General features: G+C 37.6%; 1 protein-coding gene and 1 long non-coding RNA gene across 7 annotated transcripts in view; one reads left to right on the top strand and one right to left on the bottom strand.

Annotated features, from left to right (window-relative positions):
* The window catches only part of LOC113684407 (uncharacterized), a 50,333-nt gene extending 47,567 nt beyond the window's left edge, over window positions 1–2,766 (bottom strand). The window contains exon 1 of one of the 4 annotated variants that reach the window (XM_089189338.1): window positions 2,549–2,766. The gene's annotated coding sequence lies outside the window, so the exon portion shown is untranslated. The remainder of the gene's footprint in view (window positions 1–2,548) is intronic. The other 3 variants (XM_089189340.1, XM_089189336.1, XM_089189339.1) reach the window with 3 other exon arrangements.
* Window positions 1–21,096, top strand: part of LOC149036535 (uncharacterized) — a 57,078-nt gene extending 35,982 nt beyond the window's left edge. Inside the window, exons 1-4 of one of the 3 annotated variants that reach the window (XR_016181677.1) lie at window positions 799–5,015; window positions 7,507–9,131; window positions 19,473–19,573; window positions 20,106–21,096. This is a non-coding gene — a long non-coding RNA (uncharacterized LOC149036535). Of the gene's footprint in view, window positions 1–798; window positions 5,016–7,506; window positions 9,737–13,342; window positions 15,041–19,472; window positions 19,574–20,105 lie in introns of those variants that run through there. The other 2 variants (XR_016181678.1, XR_016181679.1) reach the window with 2 other exon arrangements.
* The last annotated feature ends 275 nt before the right edge of the window (window positions 21,097–21,371 follow it).

Here is a 21,371-nt window from a genome sequence, read left to right as displayed (position 1 = left end):
AGTCCCTCTCCATTATCAAGTTTGAAATAAGATATTGTTTTTTTAGTTATAGACTAACTTTGTTTTAATCAAACTTTCTTTGCGCAAGAAACAGACGGTAGACCGTTGCCTTTAAGACACAGACACATACAGTTCCAGTCAGCCAGAGAAAAAATTATCATGAAAGGAATATAATCGAAAGAGAAAATTGAAAAAATAACAGGTTTAAGCACAAGTTAAAAGTGAGTTTTGTTTTTTATATTTTTCTACGCTTATCAGAGAATTTTGACATGCTAGAGTAAAAATCACTGGAGTAAGCCGTCATACCCATTGACATCAAGAGAATTTAAAATAATTGACTTATTTCCCTTTTTTCTATTTTAATCTGTTCTATTACCTCACAGTTCTTACGTGTACCCATCGATTAATCGACTGAGTTCGAAGTAGTTTCTTTCAATTTTGGCTCATTTCCCCTAAACGAAATTATCAATGGCGTTCAATAAAATATCAATTCAACCGATACTGACATCTTACACCACATCTGAATAAAACAATCCCTATTCCGGAAAATCCGTTCAAAATGTAGGAACACCAACGAAGGTCTTCAGCTCCTTGAAAATATAGCTGACTAGCATGCGTGTTTATTGCTTTGCAATTTGTGAGAGATCATCATCCCTCGGTTTCAGACCCTATCAATATTCCACACCCCCCCCCCCCCCCTCCCCTTGCCCTGGAAAAGGTCCCTAAATTTCTTTGAAAAAAAGCCTTCGACAGCCAATGCTGAGGAACTTGAATGAAGTAAAAGGCCTGAAAATAAACTGGAGCTCCCCTTTTATGCCTTTTTAGATTTACTCGGTGAAATTGCTCTAGTGATTATAGAGATGTGCATGCTAAGATTAGTTGAAAATTGCGTCATAGCTCGCTACAATCACCTCGCGCAAGGTGATTACAGCAGCAGCGATAAATTTCAAAATGGCTGCATCGCGTTTTGTCAGTGTTACCGAGGAAGTGACATACTCGATAGAAGGAAATGCAATTTCGAAGAATGCAAAAGATGTTATCGAGTTTGGCGTATCAATTCTCAAAAGAAAGATCTGAAGTTTTGCTGATTGAATAAAGAAAAACCTGCTAAATTTTAGGGGAGACTGGCTGCTAATCTCGACACGAGTAACCTGAACAATTGTAACAGAATGGTCTCCAAAATAAAACGAATTTACCAAAGAAATTAAGCAATCATATGAAAAACGTTATTCACCTCAGGCTCAGTAAATATTGTGGAATAATTCCCTCGACTTCGTCGCGCGGATTATTGAACAATATTCACCTCGTCATTAGCGAATAATCGTTAAATATTGTCTTAGTCAGAAATAACACGAGTAGCATGAAGAGTATCTTCAAACTTTCAACGAATTTTTCTTGGATTCATGGTTCACTATAACGCAATCGAACCAATATAGAGCTGGGGAAACCTGAAGGTTACTTCCCTCTGAAAAGGAAGCTTTCATGTAGTGATCCACATGTAGTGATCCACAAAAGACAGATTGTATTATACACTTTATGTGATCATAGCGATTAGGAAAAATAAGTCAGTTATTATAGCTGACCAGAAAACGGGTATCGTTAAAGGAATTGGCACGAAAGCTGTTTGGTTCTGTTGCGTAATGCAAAAAAGGTGATCGTACTTCAATTGCGGGCTACGAGACTTCCAACGCAAAAGTAAGAGTAGTGATTAACTACACTATCACGCAATTTCGGTGAAGTCAGGTAAATTTAAATTTGTCTAAGGAAAAAAACCCTCCATTGGCGTGCAATTTCATAGAGTGAACGGCTGGTCTTCTTACACGAGACCTCGCACTTTGAAATGGAAACGAGGTCACTTTATTTACCGATGCACATTACGGCCACTGGAAGTTTGTGTATTGTAAAAACCGCGAGTATGCAAAGATTTCAATGAAGAGTACCTCGACCATTAAACGCTAGGTTACAAGTGGAAAACAGAAACTGAATTTGTATCTAGCGTGATCTTTGAATCGTTCGCTGAATCCTGCTGAAACAAAGTTAATTTGATTGCTAATGCAGAAAAGCCACTAGGAAACCATGTAGTGAATCTCCACGAATATCTTATGATATCATGTACAGACAGTCATGATATACATAGGTCTGATATTTTTTTTGGATCATCATGTCCTCAAATTGAATGATGGTTTTAAATCATAGCTGTGGAGATAGAGTTAGGGGTATAAAGCTACTAAGGTACATTTTAGAAAGATTCTTTCATAACGTGACATAAATACATAATGCAAGCTTTATCGAAAAACGAGTAAGTGGGCTTTCCCATGAGAGCCTTACATCTCCAGAGTTACTCAATGGATAGAATACAAAGGCGCTCTAAATTTATTTCACAGCAATGGCGACTCTTTCGCCACGTATTATTCGAATGATATGCAAGTACAGAGTACAAACATAAAGATCGGATTATGGGCTTACCCAAAAAGAACTATTTCTCTTGAGTTACTTAGTCATTTCAGCGATGGAAAACTGGGTATGAAAAATTATTAATCGTACTCACCAAGATGAAGACCTCGTGGCTGATGCTTCTGGAGGTGAAAGATAAACATATCAATTGAATTACAGTCGGGACAATTTCCAAGACTAAAACTACCGCTGCCTCAGTATTTCGGGTATCGCCGTGTAATGTGTAGGGTATCCCCTCTAGGGATACTCTAAACGAAAGTCACCTAAACAACACTGGAGACTGGGAAGTAATGTGGCGTTCTTTGATGACTTGTCGTAACTTGTAAAACTTTTTGCTGAAATCAGATAAATCTCTGTTGTAAGCTAATTGAGGCTGCCAGAGATTGTGGTTGTCATTAGAGGTTAAAACAATGGCGCGTGTAGATATGAAAACTTTGTAGGAGCGTTTAACTTGATATCTCAAGAGTGAGTGTAGCAAACGGGTAAGTAAGTAATTAAGATCCTTTATTTAGTAAGTAAGTAAGTAACATCTTTTATTTAAACACGATTAGAATGAAAGCATTACATGCTTGAGGGGTCGTGTGTAAATAGCTCATACTCAAGTAACCTGCATGCAAAAGTGGATAAATATATGAAATGAATAAGCAGAATTAAAAGAAAACACATGGAAATGCAAAGTGTACTTTTGTGATTAAAGATAATTTTAAATTAAACGTCGGAAATCTTTGCTACCGACTGTACGAAGAAGCTAGTAAATCTGAACTCCTTGAATTCGGGATCAGATTTCAACTTTCTATAAAATTGCTTGAAAAACATCAAGAGTCTTAATCTGAGACAAAAATCCTCTATACAGCGCCGTTATTAGGGATAGAATTGTTCATAAAATAGGTGGAAAATCGCAGAACAACGGCCTTATTATATCCTCTCAAGTTATATGGACTGTTGCGCCATTTAGCTAATTTGGAATAAATTGGGGTTTATTATCGCTAACTATGTTGTGCAATAGTTTAACAGGACTTAGTTTATACAGATCACAAATCGAGTTCCATTGAGTGAGTTTCATAATTGCTTCTGATGGTGTGTCCGGTGGCAAATTAAAAATTTTCCTTCCAGCGACCGTGTAGCTTGCAGGGATTTAATGTAATCTAGGTTGTCACAGTTTCCCCAGACAATGATGTCATCTGTCACAGAGGTGAGAATCACCTCAAAAGATGGATCAAGGAAAGATATCCTCTTTAGGAAAAAGCGATTTTGTAATAATTTCAATTTAGTGAGAAAGTTGTTCTTTAATTCCGTAAGATGTGTCGTTTAAGTAAGTTTTCGGTCTATAGTAATACCCAGCAGCCTTGTGTGACATACTCACGCAACGTCAACGTTACCAATGGTAATCAAAGAATATAGACCAAGGAAGGTTCTCCGGTGTAACAACATTACTTCGCATTTTGAAGAGTGTGGTGTTAACGAGTTAGTCATGCACCATTTTTTAAGCTCGTCAAGTGCCTTGTTTAATTGGTTGCATGCTTAATCAACAGTTGATGCGATGCAGCGAACTGTAGTATCGTCAGCATACAGGTAGAGATTGCCTGATGTCACAGCCTCTGGCATGACACTAGTGTACAAACTAAACAAACATAGGCCTAGCACTGTTCCTTGTGGGATGCCGCAAGTTACATTTAGCTCCTCTGACTGAGTAGCGTTCTTTACCGTAACCTGTGAGCCAAGAAAGAAGATTAGCCCCGATTCTAAATTTGATCTTCAACCTATGTAACTGTGTACTCTAGGAGGCGCAATAAAAGGCCTTACAACAATCAATAACAGCGGTAGCGGGTGAGATATTGAGTCAAATTTTAATTTAAAAATATCTTCAAACACAGTAGGCCTTAACTGTCAGGAAAGGTAGAATTTATTAATGAATCAAACAAAACAAAAAATCTACAATCCGAGAAAGGAAAGTCGTGAAGAGCGTGGGCGAAAGCACTCAAAATGAGAAACAGGCATACTACGCATGCAGTATAACAGAGTTATTTTTGAAAACAGTAGAACTCAGTTCCATTTGAATTTTTTTCAGGATTTTTTTTTTTTGTATTATGCGGGTAGAATACGTGATAAAATGCAGGTTGTTGACAAGGATATGACACGAGATAGAGCGCAGTGTCGAAGTGGAATTTGATTGGTGATCTGATCGGTGCGAACAACATACCACTATACACGCTAGCAAATGGGCTAGGTCGATTACATCTGGAAACTTTCTGTACCGAGCTCAGCCATGAGGCTCCCAGTTCCAATAAGTGAAGCCAGTACTTTCAGCGAAAAATGTCAAAATGCTTTTATTGCATTAGTGTGGAAATATAGACGGACATTTCTCAAGTTTCAACCTTTCAACAGTTCGACAGCTTTCGAATTTTTGAAAAAGGTCAACTTTCCCACTTGTTCAAAAACATTTTCATGGTAGCGATCAGAGCCGCTTGCAGACACGTTAAACGTTCATTGATATTTTTGCACTCATTTTCAGGAGAGGCTTCCGGTAGATTACATTGAGCGTTGGTTGGAAGTGATTCAAGGTGATGTTTTTGCTGTAGTATTCAAATCTTTGTGCATGTGTTGTGCAATACTGTTTGATCTCAAGAGGAGTGATGAAAATCCCGCTTTCACAAGTCATCAAATACTTTACTTTTTAATGTGGACTCAACAAAAGCTTGCGTTATGTTCACAATTCCACATCTTGCTTGAATATTAAGTCTTTCCGTTCTTAGTAAAAGTAATAAATAACGTTCAGATCTATTCAGTCTTTCGCTGACGAAAGGAAGTGATTCGTATTCAATGAGTTGCTGCTAATCGAATACTCGTGATTGTGCAAATTAAAGGTGTTAGAATTCTCTCTCATTCGACTGTTAGGTGAGTATCTCGCGCACTTATAAGATTCTCTTTCATTGGATTATTACGTTAGTATTCGCAGACTTTTAGGTTTATCTTTCATTGGATAGGATTGTCTTACATTGGACTCCTGCGTTAGTATCTTCCACACTTATAAGATTCTCTTTTTTCGGATTTTTACGTTAGTACCTCGCGCGCTTTTAGAATTCCCCTTTTGGATTGTTACGTTAGTACGTCTTTGGATCAGTTGTTACTTTAGTATCTTGCGCACTTTTAGGATTCTCTTTCATTGGATTTAAACCGTTGTATCTTGCGCACTATTAGGACTATTTTCCAATTGATTGTTATGTTATCTCGTGCTGTTCTATTTCTAGACTTAAGCGCACTCTAAGGATTTTTAAGCATAGATCATAGATAAGATCGTCGTTGATTCCGATGTTCAAAATGTCACCTTTGTTGGCTTAAATCAGTAAAAATGACGATAAACTAAGCATCTTTGGAAACCAAGAGACTAGTTTTCCTTTCTGCAGAGACCTCCAGATCTAAAAATGTTGATTAAGTGGGGAGATTCGACGGCTAATATTAAGTTGCAATTTTGACGAATGACGGTTAATATGTATGTTCGGGCTAAATTTTAACTTAGCTCAGGCACTCAGTTGGGGATCTCCGTTTAGAACCTTAGTCCAGGTTCTTGTTTTGTGCTCTCAGTCATTCTTCTTAGTTCATGCCCGCAGTTTCAACTCACAGTTCAGGCTCGCAGTTCAGGCTCTCAGTTCATGTTCGCAGTTCAGGCACGCAGTTCAGGCTCGCTTAGGCTCGCAGTTCAGGCTCGCAGTTCAGGCTCGCAGTTCAGGCTCGCAGTTAAAGCTCGCACTTCAGGCTCGCAGTTTATGTTCTCAGTTCAGGCTCGCAGTTCATGCTTCTATTTCAGGCTCGCAGTTCAGGCTCGCAGTTCGTGTTCCAAGATCATGCGCTGAGTTCATGCTCTGAGTTCATATTCTGAATTCATTTCTGAGTTCATGTTCTGAGTTCATGTTCCGAGTTCATGCTCTCAGTTCATGTTCTGAATTCATGTTCTGAGTTCATGTTCCGAGTTTATGCTCTGCGTTCATGTTATGAGGTTATGTTCTGCGTTCATGTTCTGCGTTTATTTTATGCGTTCATGTTCTGCGTTCATGTTCTGCGTTAAAATTCCATAAAAGGGAAAAACGGAGAGCAGATAGAAAAGTCACCCTTCCTTTATAACCACTGATAGTACTGCGACATGCCGATGCAATGTGTTACAACAAACTTTGGAGGGTTGGCAACAAAGCACTTGATACTCTGCACTATTAAAATACTAGTCAACCATTGAAAACACAGATGTAAATAGGAACTTTGTTGTTGGTCCAAACCAAGGCCACGAGCACGAACAGGAACTATGTTGTTCCCGTTGCTCATCGCAAATATACTAAATATTTTTAATGAATCTGGTGTAAAGGTATGTAAGTTCAAAGCTAGACAGCTGAGCATAACAGCTACCCAGGAAACACAACTTGAGGGACTAGGTTTAGCTCCTGGACATCTAACTTTACAGCAGTAGTAAAGCAAGCTGTGAAATGGGTATACACTCTCGCTTTTCTTTAATTTTTGGTAGCACATGAACGATGTCGACTTTGTAAATAACTGGGTAATTCAGTGTTATCAACTGAATTGTTAATGCAAACTGGCTACCATAAAGAGTTTCAGTGCAATACGGTGGCCAATTTACGTAATCAACTCAGTTGATAAGACGAAATTACCCTGTTACATTCTCCCACCGACGCAGCACCACAGTTTCTTTAGAAACTTACCCCCTTTATTCATTTGTAAATAGCTGGTTGCTCAGGATAGGTGCGATGAGAAAAAAAACCATATATATATATATATTTTTAATGTGGCACTCTCTGCGGTGCTTTTTCTCCTAAAGTAAGTTATTGGCTCTCGTGCTCCACGGACTCCAGCCGATGAACTTCGTCATTGAAAGCTTATGTGGTAGCCAAATTGAATTCCACGAGCTGAATTCCAACATAATTCTAAGAAGATAAATTCATGAAGGAAAACCTAAGAAAAACACTGTTTGGGGAAAACAATCAAAGCATGATATTCAAGTAACTCTAATGACCAGTGATATTTCTTTTCTTTTTTTTCCAATCATAGTTTAACAGTGATGATCAAACCACTTCGCCGGGCATGTGGCTATGGTCATTCTAGGATGACAGAAGTCTGTCATCCTGCCGGCAAATAATACCTCTGCAACAACAGCTCCTTTTTCTGTTTGTTTCTAACCTTGATTGTCAGTCTGGACATGCTTGCCGAGTATTTAGGAATGTACTGTTCTAACAAAGGCTGTCAATGGAAGGGTAGGCGGAACAGTGCAATTGCGTGTTGAAAAATGCCCTAATGTCGGATGCGACCCCTTAGCGATACGTTAGCAAATGCAAGCGCATCATCAAAAAATTGCGAGAAGCAATTAAGAAGTTACAAGATGACGTCTGATCCGCCAGAAGAGGGCACAGTACTTTTCTTTACACGTCAACTGTCCGTCGGGGCGCAACACAAAACTACCAAAAGTAAATTCTCACCGTTGTCAAATAACTGAGACAAATCTTTGATGGGGTTGTATGCTCCCGAAACCATAAAATCATACATTAATTTTGCCAAACCTAAAATCGGATCTCTAGTTGGTTAATTTTTTTCAGTCTTTCACTACTGAAATGAAAAATGAATTAAGAAACGACCATTTCAACTGGGGGAGGGGGGGGAGGGGAGATGAATTCCTTATTGTTTACTTTTTGGAATGCATTAAATTTCAAGAGAAAAGTAGCAATTACCAATTAGCTATTTTCCTAATGATATGCACTTGTGTGTATGTTCTAAATTTTAACTGCCATAATTGCAGAAACAAGAGGCTGTTTTAAACACAACAGTGGTCAAGATAAAACATTTCCTTTAAAAAGATATACCACCGATTCTATTTTTTGATTATTTTAGATTTATGATGTATGTGTTAAATGATTGATTCTTCCATTTCACATTCCCTGCAAGGGGGGCGACTTAAATGTATCACACCGCCCCTTTAACATTGGAAATTATGTCTGCGATAATCGAACGGAAGGAGAAATCTTGATATGGAGGAGTTGTTTGATCAATCAGGATGAATTCTCGTTGTTTCTGTTTGTTTTTTTACTATCTTCCATGCTTAAAAGGATGACAAAGGGTTTATACGAGACGTATGATTAAGGCCAAAATTAATATGTGACACGTGAATTTTACAGAAAGGCGAGCTTGATTCGTGAATTTATGAACCAGCTTGAGGTGTGATTTGCCTCCTAAAGTATACGTGACCCATGATTGTCTTTTCTAAACTCGTGAAAACCTCATGATTTCCCCGAAAACTTTCATACAAGAAGAAAGATTTGAACTTCCCCTTTCATTTACGTGACGCGTGAATTTTTCCAATTATCGTACTTGAAACGAAATCGGCATCCGCCCCTCCCCTCCCTCCCACCTCCCACTTTCCTTCCCTCTTAACATGGCTCATCAAAGCCTCGACATTTGGTAATGGACCTCAAAGGTAGGGATAAAAATCCCGCTTTCACAAGTCAACGAATACTTTTTTAATTTGGACCCAAAAAAACCTTGCATAATATTCACAATTCTATATCTATTTTTACTTGCATGGTTTCCATAGGTTTCTGAATTTGTTTCATTTTCATCTAATTTTCAACCGTGACCAGGGCTTCTTCGTGGTATACTTGTAACATTGGCTAATCAGTATGCAGGTATGTCAAATGTCATGAGTACATTTTATCCTGAAAATCTAAATTAGTAACGAGTGAACAGACCAGGATTAGCTGTAAACAAATGCTATGTAAGATCACTTCTTCATTGAGATTGTGTTTTTACGTAACCCCACATGTCAGTGTTTTGAATTTTTCACACTTTTATTTCGCGCCATATGCAAATCCGGCTTCTCAGGTCTGTTTTTTTGCCTTGTTGCTTTGCGAGTCTCGTTTTCTGCGTCGTTGAAGTGACGAGTTTCGTTCCCCGCGTCACTGCAGTGGTAAGTTCGTTTCCCGTCTTCGCGTACATATCGTTCAGTATTTTCGCTTTTCCTATGAGTGCTTGTATGAAGTAGTTTCCTATTTCTTCGTAAGTTAAGTACAATGCTTCAAAGACCTTACTTGAAGACCTTAGTTCCGTGCTTTGTTTGTCGATGAAACATGCTAACACAACAAATTATTGTTAAATTCCTAGCTCAATGATGATGAAGATAATTTCATGTTCTGAGATTATGCTCGCAATTCATGTTCCCAGTTTAGGCTCGCAGTTCAGGTTCAAAGTTTAGGACCTCTGTTCATTTTCAACGTCTAGGACCTCAGTTCAGGCTCGGCTTATACTATTTTGCGAAACGAAACGAAACGAAACGAAACGAAATCGGGTCAGATGAAATAAAACAAAAGGAATAATGCAGATATATTTTCTAATAAGGTTAAGATAACTTTCACAATGATTTTGGAGTAATCGTTCATTAACAAGAAGGTTTTTATTCATTTCGCAAAATAGTAATTTTAGGAGAGTTACTATTTTGCGAAATGGACTATTTTCACCCTGCGGTGACAACGTGACCTCTTTCATGTCGCGAAAATACATTTAAACATTACAAATTAGTATATCAACGAAGATTTTGGCCTCCTCTTATTTCTTAAACCGTATTAAAATATATTTCGCAAAATAGTAATTTTAGGAGAGTTACTATTTTGCGAAATGGACCATTTTCACCCCTGCGGTGACAACGTGACCTCTTTCATGTCACGAGAATACATCTAAACATTACAAATTAGTATATCAACGAAGATTTTGGCCTCCTCTTATTTCTTAAACCGTATTAAAATGTATTTCGCAAAATAGTAATTTTAGGAGAGTTACTATTTTGCGAAATGGACTATTTTCACCCAGCGGTGACAACGTGACCTCTTTCATGTCACGAGAATACATCTAAACATTACAAATTAGTATATCAACGAAGATTTTGGCCTCCTCTTATTTCTTAAACCGTATTAAAATGTATTTCGCAAAATAGTAATTTTAGGAGAGTTACTATTTTGCGAAATGGACTATTTTCACCCCGCGGTGACAACGTGACCTCTTTCACGTCACAAAATACATTTAATCATTACAAATTAGTATATCAACGAACATTTTGGCCTCCTCTTATTTCTTAAACCGTATTAAAATGTATTTCGCAACATAGTAATTTTAGGAGAGTTACTATTTTGCGAAATGGACTATTTTCACCCTGCGGTGACAAGGTGACCTCTTTTATGTCACAAAAATACATTTAAACATTACAAATTAGTATATCACCGAACATTTTGGCCTGCTGTTATTTCTTAAACCGTATCAAAATATATTTCGCAAAATAGTAATTTTAGGAGAGTTGCTATTTTGCGAAATGGACTATTTTTACCCCTGCGGTGACAACGTGACCTCTTTCATGTCACAAAAATACATTTAAACATTGCAAATTAGTATATCACCGAACATCTTGGCCGCCTCTTATTTCTTAAACCGTTTCAAAATTAATTTCGCAAAATAGTAATTTTAGGAGAGTTACTATTTTGCGAAATGGACTATTTTTACCCCTCAATAACTTTCTTTTCGGGTCACAAAAATACGCTTAAACATTTCATTATAGTATATTCTCGAAGGGTTCGGTCACCTCCTCTTTCTCTATCCAGATATAATTAATTTCTCAAAGTAGTAATGTCAGAAAAATTACTGTTTTACGGAATAGCTAAGCTAAGCTATTTTCACTCAGCGGTAACGATGTTGTTATTCTCGTGTCATACAATAGGTTTTCGGTAAGTTTCAATTTAACGCACTATCAAATCTCAAAAGGTCTAAGCTATCTTCACCTATATAAACGTCTTCTAAGTTTATTTCGTGAGGCAGTAATTTTGGAAGAATTACTGTTTTGCAAAATGGACCATAGATGATTTAAATGCCGCCTGAGAAAACTGACTCGTGACAGATGGGGTTTACAAGTCTCACCTTTCCTTGTACGTAAGTGTTTTAATTAGCTGTGGTCTGTACTTCTTCACTGCCAAGTAACAAGGCGGTGTTTTCCTTTCCTCAGCTTCAAATGATTAAGTAAGAGCCAATTAATAACGTCATCTCAATAAACATGCAACAAGAGGTTTGGGCTAACAGGTTCATTTAATCAAAATCGACAACTGTGTAGTACCGTATTGCGTGACGCCGAAACCAAGTCAAGAGAGCCCCGCTGAAGGCCCAAACCGAGGTTGTGTCCAATTAATGACATGGGAGGGAGCGGAAAGTAAGAGGTAAAAGCTGTTTTTACTAGCGACGGAGCTATTCTAGGGGGAAGTTGGCATGTTCTCCTGAGAGATTTGAAAGACTCAATTTCGTGCGTTTTGAAGGGTGTGCACTGTTTCGGTGCAAAACCAACATGACAGTTTTCCAGTGGCGGCTAAACACGTTTAGACTCTGTCTCGTATAGAGAACAGAAGCATATCCATGCCGAAATAGTCGTCCAGCAGTTTTATAATCACAAGTAATACAGTTACTTTGCTTCAAAATTTTTAATAAAAATAATATACATGGAAAAGTTACGCGCTTCTGATTACACCCCCGTCGCACACCTCTTCCTTACGAGCAAGAGATCGTGTTTCGCATTTGCGCAAGTTCCACGTGCTGCAAGAAGTTTGCTTTGTGCTCGCTTTGTGTGCTGCTAAATCAGGCAAGATTATGGCTTTTAAATTTCCTGTTCTTAAGCCCAAAACCATCGACTGTTCAGGTCTTCCAGTTCATGATTTCAAGTGTTTGACAAACAAGGAAATCATTGGTAAGGGCGCTTATGGTGCTGTGTTCACTGCTAACTGGCAGACTGTTCCTGATGCGGGTGGGAAATCGGCCGCTACGGAGAAAGTCGTCGTTAAGAAATTGCTCGGCGAGGACATATTGGATAAGAAAACGTTTGTAAAGGAAGCAAGAATCATTCAAGAGTTGAAACATCCAAACATTGTGAAGTTCAAGGGAATCTGCAACAATCCCTTCGCCCTTATTCTCGAGTTCCCGCCCGCCGAGTGTAAATAATCCATTTCGCAAAATAAACATTTTTCGGAATTACAACATTCAATTAGTTTAGAAATTACTACATTAAAGAGGAGGTGACCAAGATCTTTGAGAATATACTATAATGTAATGTTTAAATGTATTTTCGTGACATGAAAGAGGTCACGCAAAATAGCAACTCTCCTAAAATTACTATTTTGCGAAATATATTTTAGTACGGTTTAAGAAATGAGAGGAGGCCAAAATGTTCGGTGATATACTTATTTGTAATGTTTAAATGTATTTTCGTGACGTGAAAGAGGTCACGTTGTCACCGCAGGGTGAAAATAGTCCATTTCGCAAAATAGTAACTCTCCTAAAATTACTATTTTGCGAAATACATTTTAATACGGTTTAAGAAATAAGAAGAGGCCAAAATCTTCGTTGATATACTAATTTTTAATGTTTAAATGTACTTTTTTATGACATAAAAGAGGTTACGTTAGTCACCGCTGGGTAAAAATTGTCCATTTCGCAAAATAGTAACTCTCCTAAAATTACTATTTTGCGAAATACATTTTAATACGGTTTAAGAAATAAGAGGAGGCCAAAATCTTCGTTGATATATTAATTTGTAATGTTTAAATGTATTTTCGCGACATGAAAGAGATCACGTTGTCACCGCAGGGTGAAAACTTCCATTTCGCAAAATAGTAACGCTCCTAAAATTACTATTTTGCGAAATGAATAAAAATCCTTCTTGTTAATGAACGATTACTCCAAATTCCTTGTGAAAGTTTTCTTTACCTTGTTAGAATTATATCTGCATTTTTCTTTTAGTTTTGTTCTATCTCACCTGATTTCGTTTCGTTTCGTTTCTTTTCGTTTCGTTTCGCAAAATAGTATAAGCCTTCAGGCTCTCAATTTCGGGGGTTTTGACGGCTGACGATTATAAGGAAGATATATTTCTATGAGTTAAAATCAATATAAAGTTTTTCTATTCTCAATATGAAAACATGAATTGATTGTTAGGTTTGTGTTTTACACACTTTCAGGATACTCCCTCATTCAAATGTTACGTAAGTATCTTGTGCACTTTTAGGATTCTGTTTTATTGGATTATTACGTTAGATCTCACCACTTTTAGGATTATCTTTCATTGGATTGTTACGTTAGTATCTTGCGCAACTTCAGGCTTCTTTTTCAATCGATATTTACGTTGGTATCTTGGGAATCTTAAGGATTTCTTAGTGAGATAGTCACGGTAGAATCTCGCGCATTTTCTGCTTCTCCTTCATTTCAAAGTTACGCAATTGTATTGCGCAGTTTTAGAGTGTTTTTAGATTGGATTGCTATACTTCGGTATCTCGCACACTTTAAGATAAAACATATAATTTTTATTCTTTTTGGGCGTGTCTGCGATCCGATCGGATTTCTCATTATAGTTCCTAGGTTCCTTTCGATTTCATATCAGCATCGTTGTTATTTACCTTTTTCTCAAACATTTAATTAAAGAAGATCACGTTTTTCATTTTTGATAATAAGGATATGATTAGTCATTTCATTAAATAATATCAGACACGGAAAATAGCAGACAATGAAGAATTCAGAAATGGGCTAACAATAACGGACCTTGTTAACTGATTTCCGACATGAAAATTGATTTTTCGATAAGGAAAATGCCCTAATTAAGTTTTGAACCGTATGTTACGCCATGTATCACTATCAAACCATTTGAAGATTTCTGAAGATGGGTGCGGTCACACATCTGACATTCTTTTTTGCTTCAACTTAACGACTTCTACTTTCTTTTAGGCGAGAGCACTAATAAATGAATTAACAATGCTGAATTATTTCAGTTCGTGAACTTTGATGGTTTATAAACTTTAATGGTTTGACATTTTGACAACTCTAGTTTTAATTTACATTATCAACTGAGTTGATTAACCAAATTTTCTCAGTCTTATGCAACCAATCAAAACATTTGAAACATTTCAACCATTCTCACAAGAATTATGAATGGCTTATGCTTTATAATCGCACAGATGCACACTCAGGCCACCCCTGTTCATTTGGAAAATAAAGTTTGTTTTGAAAATTACGAAAGCGTGAGAAAATTATTACTTTCTTTATTGACTCCCCAATTGAACCACGAATTTTTTTGCAACCGGGGACTCTTATCAGAGCTTAGTGACCCCAGAATCGGCCAACAACCTGCTTGCAATCGGGAGTTCTTACCAGAGTTCATTGACTCCCTGCTCGACCAAAAAATGGTCTCAGGATGAGAAGGTCTTATCAGAAATAAAGTACACCCCGTTCAACGAACAAACTTCTTGCATGCGTTCTGGAGCTCTTACCAAAGCTCTTGCCAAGAGCTCTTTGACTCCGTAATCGATCAGCAAACGTCTGGCGATCAGAGCTCAGTGACTCACAGATTGACCAACAAACCTTTTGCGATCAGAGCTGTTATCCGAACTCATAGTCTACAACTCGATCTACCAACAAACGTCTTGTTATTGCACTAGACGAAAAATGGATTTGCGTGGGTAGCAAATGTTGAGTAACTTCTTTCACTTTGGCCTAATTTTGCTCAGTTTCATCTTTGCATTATATTTAACGCGTTCGTTTCACCCACGAGTCGTTTTGACACACCTTGCTAAATAGACGTTAGGTTTCGTGGTTGTCAAAGCCACTTAGCTATTTAGAGGACCTTGCTCAATTATATAACAAACAAAATCACCTGCTGTTGAAAGAAAACCGTCTAATAGTGAGATTGTTTATATCTGCAAAAATAAAGCTAACATCGAACATATATAATTTATGAAACGTTTTCGCTTCCGCACTGTCCTCAGTAAGTGTTTTATTTGTTGTTGAAACTCCAGCTACTTTGGCGAGTGACTTTATTGTGATCAGCTTACCGGTGGACCGAAGTCATGCGACTTTAGAATCATGTGAGTCTTTCGTCCTCCTCCTAATTTCTCGAAGAAGGTCACTCTACGACCGCCCTGTGAGTGTGGTGTTATGTAAACAAGCTGTAGAAATATAGAGAGATACTTCAAGGTAAATAGGAATCTGGATCAGTCACCAGATTATTAGAAATCTCACTAAAGTTACAGCAGCTGCTGATCGAGATAATTCTTCTCCCGATTTGGTAAGAGATTCGATCATCCAGTATCATCTTACTTCGGAAATCAATTTTGGTTAAAAATTTTGGCAGTTATCTAATTTACAAAAGTTTGTAAGATAACGTGACGAAAGTAAAAGATTATAATCCTCTTTTCTCACTTTCATGCAGGGATAAACTATGAGTTCGTTAGATAGCACCACGACAATCTCTAGATTTTTAACCAGAGTTGTTTAGGTTTATTGTATAGCCTAACAAAGCAACCGGAACAAATTAATGGTAGAGGTTCGAAGCCTACATCCATCTGAAAAGTAAGCTTACAGTATGACAAGATTGTATTAGATCAGTCACGCAACGTTCTGTACCTCACAGAAAATATCAAATCTTTCTTCGTGAGCTTTCAGCGTCATAGGCTGACTTATCTTCTTACGTAAGACTTTGGCCCTGGCGACACGACCTACCATACAAACTCAACAAAAGGAGAGGCAGAGCGAAGTGCTCTGTTTTTGAAGAGGTGTCTCATGAAGGATGAAGAATTGTTGAGGAAATATCGGACGACAATGAACGACTCCATAGAAAGAAGACATGCAGAAAGAGTGTCTGTAGAAGAGTTGAACACAACGAATAGACCAGTGTGGTACCTCCCTCACCATCCAGTAACGCATCCCTTGAAGCCCGGCAAGGTGAGGGTGGTGATCGTGCAAAAAAGTTTGGACAAACACCATTAGTAGTTGCTGACATAGAAGCAATGTTTTACCAATTCCTGGTGGACCCAAAAGATTGTGACACTTTTTAAATATGAAAGTATTTTTATGGTGGCCGAATGGTGACCTAACAAAGGAAATGGAAGAGTATCGATTAGTGAAACATCTATTTGGTGCTACATCTTGACCAAGCGTTGCTAATTTCTGTCTTAGGAAGACAGCACAGTTGAATCAGGAGAGGTTTGATGCAAAAGTAGAAGCGACAGTGAAGTGTAACATATATGTTGATATCATGATGAAGCAGGCAAGTGCCAGTGAGAAAGTAGTAAGTTTAGCAAGTCAACTGCGCAGGCTGCTCGAGAAGGGCGTTTTTCGCATGGAAAAGTGGTAAAGTAATGATACAGAAGTGCTGGCTGCAATCCCAGAGTCTGAAAGAGCCAAATCTGTAATTAATCTAGAGCTTGAATGACTTCCTACAGAGAGTACTCCTGGCCTCAAGTGGAATACAGAGGAAGACAATTTTGCATGGGAGGTCTTAGAGAAGATATTGCACCTAGCGAACCATAGACCAATGACACGAAGAGGGATTGTGTCAGCTGTTTATTCCACCTTCGATCTTTTGGAATTCATCGCACTACATTTCATGAAGGCTAAGTTGCTTTTGCAAACTCAGTAGAAAGAGCTTAGGTACGGATGACCCATTAGAGGTAGATGTCAAAAACCTTTCGTCATCCTTCTCTAATTGCCGTAATAGAAACGCTGGTTAGACGATCTCCCGAAGCTGCAAGGAATGCAAGTAGACCACTGTCTCAAGCCCGAGGATTTTGGTGAAGTTAGAGAAGTAAAATTACACCTCTTCTCAGACGCTTCTCATCAATGATATACAGCCGTCGCTCTCCTCCGTTTAACAGATGTGACCTACCAAGTTCACTGTGCGTTTGTCATGGGTAAGGCAAGATTAGCGTAAAAAATTTCAATTCCAGATTGGAACTGTCAGCCAGCGTTATCTTTAGCCCTCCGAGATAATGGGAGAAGAATTGAACATGATAGTAGACCATGTTTACTACTGGACGGACCCAACATACGTGTTGAAGTGCATCAACCTTGTTAACTTGCAGCTAAGCGAAGCGTAGAAAGTGGTCTTAGTTGGGAATATAAAATGTAAATGTTAACTCACTTACTCACTAAGTCACTCAATGTAGACACTGTCTTAAATAAGTTACTTTGATCTAGTTTTTTTGGTTCGTCCATCTCGTCACGTGATGTAAAAGAAACGTTTTATTCTTAGGCTGAATCATATTCTCATTGATTACAATCTTTCATCTTTTTGAGAGTGAACATTAAAAGCGAAAATTATTTATGTACATCTTCTATGTTGGAGCGGTCTGAAAATTAGCGACAAGTCTTACAAACTCTAAAGCGAACATGAAGATTATCTGCAAATGGGCTAAAAGAAATGACTATGGAATTAATTGTAGTTTTAAAACAGTTACGATTGGAATATAAAATAAATTTTAAGAAAGCTTAGAAAGGTTATAAACAAATAAATACCAAATGGCAATGACGTAAAAGAAACCTCTTTTTAAAATTTCTAACAGTTTTGGTTTAAAAATTCAATTTTCCCCTTTTTCACATTTACTTAAGTGATAAACAGTTGTACCTGACCTAGACTACATTCATACTTGAAATCCATTTGATATCGAGCTCAGAAGTCGTTTCAAAGAGTGCAATTGCTATGAAGAATTTGTGTTAGGACTTTTTGATCGATCTAGAACTTCAGGTCTTTCTAATCGCGTGAGGAAACTCAGAAAGTTTCTCTCCCAAGTCTCTTAACTTTCTTAAGGCAGTTAGTTAAGCCGTAAACAGCAAAGAAATGGGAAAAGAGAGCCCCCTCTTAATTGATAATGAAGCTCATTGATTTTTAGAGAAGAAGCCTGGTTATATCATGTATGTGATGATTTGTTTTTGGGGTATAATTCGCTTCGATTAAAAAAAAAAAAAGACGAGAAAAAATGCAAATTTAGCCACTGAAAAATCCACAAAAATCAAAAGAAATCAAAAAGAAGTAGTCTGCAGTATAAGTTCTGATTTCACCATTCTTAGTTTTTTTAATTATTTTTACCGGCTGTCAAAATGTATTTGCAATGAAGACCCTTAGGATCACACATTTTATTTCTTATTTATGAATAATACAAGAATAATTCACGAGAAATTCACTTTAGTTCTCTTGAGAACTATTAGACAGTTTAAATAATCTACCGTCCACAGTACTAGTGTGGGTCAGGACAAATACGCACTCTATCTCTTTTTTTTTCTACTGGAAGTTCCTTTGCTTGGTTTTTATCGAATCATCGTTCTTTTGGTTCGTTACCGTTTTGTTAAAGCGCAAAAGATGATCACAGATTGAAAACTGCTTAGAAGTGTTATTGTTTCAGTTTACGATTGATTGATTGTGAGATTGATCGTGATTTTGCTCGTTGATTGTGGTTCGTGGTCGATTGCTTTCAAGAATAAAGATATCTTGTAAACAGTCAACTTTGGTTTGTTATTCTTCAATCTCGATCCGTAAAATAGTTCCCAAATACCTCGTAAACCGTGTCTTGAAGCGACACCCCTTGGAGTCTTAGGAATTAGATTTGCCTTGGTCGCCGCAAGCGCTACACTCTCAACCAATCAGATGAAGGCAAAAACCAGTCGTGACTCGGTCAATAGTGTTGCTCACACCGTAGCTTTTACTTTTCGTTCTCATCGGGTTTTGGTTATATTTTCCAGCGTTCTCAATGGACATTTGCCGGTGACTATTATGTTTTTGGTATTGCGGCACATAATCGAAATGATCTTTAAGACATGACTCAAACAAAATCAAGTCCTTCTCCCATCTAAATATGAGTTTCTTTCACTGATGCAATAAACTTTGGGAGAGGCAGCAAATTTAAATTTAGATTCTCTAGAGTTTTTCCGATGTAATGTGTCGACTATTTTCGACTACGTAGTGGAATCCCTATTTTTTGGCATCCTCATTTAAAGGTTTTCTCTATTTGAGTGACACAAACTTTAATTCAAATGAGAAAAGTGCCTCTAAAACCCTCGTATTCGTTGCAATCATTTAGGGGATACCCCTAGTTCAGAGATATTTTTTTCGTGATCGTTATTATTCATATTATTATCATCATAAAGCAGATTTCATTAATCCTTTCATCTTTTATTTTTTTCTGCAGAATTTAGAACAGCGATTCAGCAAGGCGGGCCTGGAATATGTAATTAAGCTCATGTCTGAAATATTTCCGGCTAAACTTGGATTGTTCGAGGACGTGGGAGTGTAAGTTACTTTTCTTGTTAAAATGTTAAATTGCTTTCCGCCGATAAGAACCGTCGTCACGTAAACTCCGTTTTCTCAAGTTTATCCTTAACAAAAAAAATCTCATGTGAGAGTCTTCTTCAATGTGCCCCCCACCCCCTCCTCCCAGAAAGAGATACGCTCCATAGGGGCTTATCAGAGCGTTCATCGCATCAAGTACGTCTGCCTGAAAGCGAAACCGGGCGAAGAAAGAGCTCACTTTTTTAATTTTGCGCGACTTCTTGTTTGCACGCATCGCTTCAAATCACGCGCCAGCGCAAGTGTGTTTTTCGGTGGTAAGATAACTATAATTGCAAACATTTACAACCTCAGGGACCGTAAGTTAGGCTCGGCGACAATGAAATCAATTGAAAAACAGTGCTTCTTCAATTTTCGTAAATTTAGAAGTTTCGTTGAGGAATGAGCCAACTTCCTTCTCCCGTCGATGACGTTGTAAAATTCCGCCGTATGGTAAACTTTGCCAGCATGCAACTAACATTCGTTAAAATTGTAGATTTCATAGCTGTGTTCAGTCTTGGATATGAGTGTGACTCCCACCCATCTGCACAAGCCTCGTACGAGTCCTGGAAAACCTGAAAAGTCCTGGAATTTTATTTTGCCTTTTTCCAGGAATGGAAGAAGTAGTCAATGTTTACAAGTGACGTAATTAACTTAACCTCAGCATGAATTCATTTTAAGTGATTTAAAATACGGCATTTTCGTAAATTTTGATTTTGTTTTGATCGTTTCATCACTAAAATTAGATTTTATTATTTCTCGTAATTTATTTGAAAATTTTTTGTGGTGTAGCCAATAGCACAACTCCTTTTTTTGCAATATTTTGTCATCCTAGCACTATTTTTTTAAGTTTTTTTTATTTTATGCTTATTTTGTTAAGCTGTTTTAAATGCAAGAATATTGATGATTATGATCAGATTGTTCAAACTTTTGTACTCTAAGTCTTTGGAGGACATGACCCAAAACACTATCATCACCGAGCACAAAGCAATTTCGTTTGCAAGTGTTCGTTTTAGATCTGACTATCGAGTTACGGCATCGACGCGGCAAAATATTTCCTTGAAATTACACGTCCTCAAGACAAAGACAGGTTTGGCATCGATGGACAAGGCGTTAACGCAAGCATTACAATTTTCGACATTCAAGAGCTAAAGACTATGAGCAATCTATTTTAGACATTCCCTTAGATTTAAACCTCAGATATGCGTCCGCAGATTTTGGAACAGATTTTTACAGCGAGTAATTTATTGATGTAATATCTAGATGCGCCCTCGCAGCGTTCACCGCCATGAGGTCTTTCCAAGGAATAAGACGTAGGAATTATGATGCAATGACTCGATAAATAGATAGATAGTTATTGATAACCGCTTTGCAACCAAAAATTGATTGATACGATTATTAATAATTACATTAAAAAGGACTAACAGTAGTTTTGAAACAATTTTCTTTTTAAAATGTATGTAAATATATTATGTTAGTAAATGAAATATGTCGAAGAAATATTAGGGTCCAGAAAAATCGTTCAGGCCTTAAGGGCATTAACAGTGATAAAACTGTTACGAAATCTGGCGTTGTTTCACTCGTTTCTTCCTTTTATGAATCGCCTCATGTGACTTCTAAGTGTGACCATAAGGCGATTGCAAACATCTTTGCCGGCTTGGAGAGAGTACGCTCTGGAAGGCTTGGACTTGTTTAGAAAACGCGAAAAGAGATGCTGTTTTTTCCAATCTAATGGTGAGCATAATTTTTTTCCGATTAGCGG

The sequence above is a fragment of the Pocillopora damicornis genome, chromosome 12, assembly GCF_964200805.1.
Source record: "Pocillopora damicornis chromosome 12, jaPocDami1.2, whole genome shotgun sequence".
Taxonomy (NCBI): domain Eukaryota; kingdom Metazoa; phylum Cnidaria; class Anthozoa; order Scleractinia; family Pocilloporidae; genus Pocillopora; species Pocillopora damicornis.
This window is presented reverse-complemented; position numbering and strand designations above follow the sequence as displayed.